The sequence below is a fragment of the Myotis brandtii genome, unplaced genomic scaffold (genome assembly GCF_000412655.1).
Source record: "Myotis brandtii unplaced genomic scaffold, ASM41265v1 scaffold789, whole genome shotgun sequence".
Classification (NCBI taxonomy): domain Eukaryota; kingdom Metazoa; phylum Chordata; class Mammalia; order Chiroptera; family Vespertilionidae; genus Myotis; species Myotis brandtii.
The window spans coordinates 225,385-225,658 of NW_005371168.1; the positions used below are offsets into that span (position 1 = coordinate 225,385).

At 35.8% G+C, this 274-nt stretch overlaps 1 pseudogene; it reads left to right on the forward strand.

Moving 5' to 3' along the window:
• Positions 1-265, forward strand: part of LOC102264205 — a 1,994-nt pseudogene extending 1,729 nt beyond the window's left edge.
• Positions 266-274: the final 9 nt, after the last annotated feature.

A 274-nucleotide genomic window follows, 5' to 3' on the forward strand; every position in this document is an offset into this window, starting at 1 on the left:
TATATTTAAAAAAAAAAAAAAGTCACCAAGTCTGCCCAGAAAGCTCAGAAGGCTAAATGAATATTATTTCCAACACCTGCCACCCCAGTCTTAATCAGTGGTGGAAGAACCGTCTCAGAACTATTTGCCTCAATGGCCTTTTGAGTTTAATAGTAAAAGACTGGTTAATGATTACAATGCATCGTAAAACCTTCAGAAGGAAAGGAGAATGTTTTGTGGACCATTTGGTTCTTTTGTGTGTGTGGCAGTTTTTTGGTTATTAGTTTTTAAAATC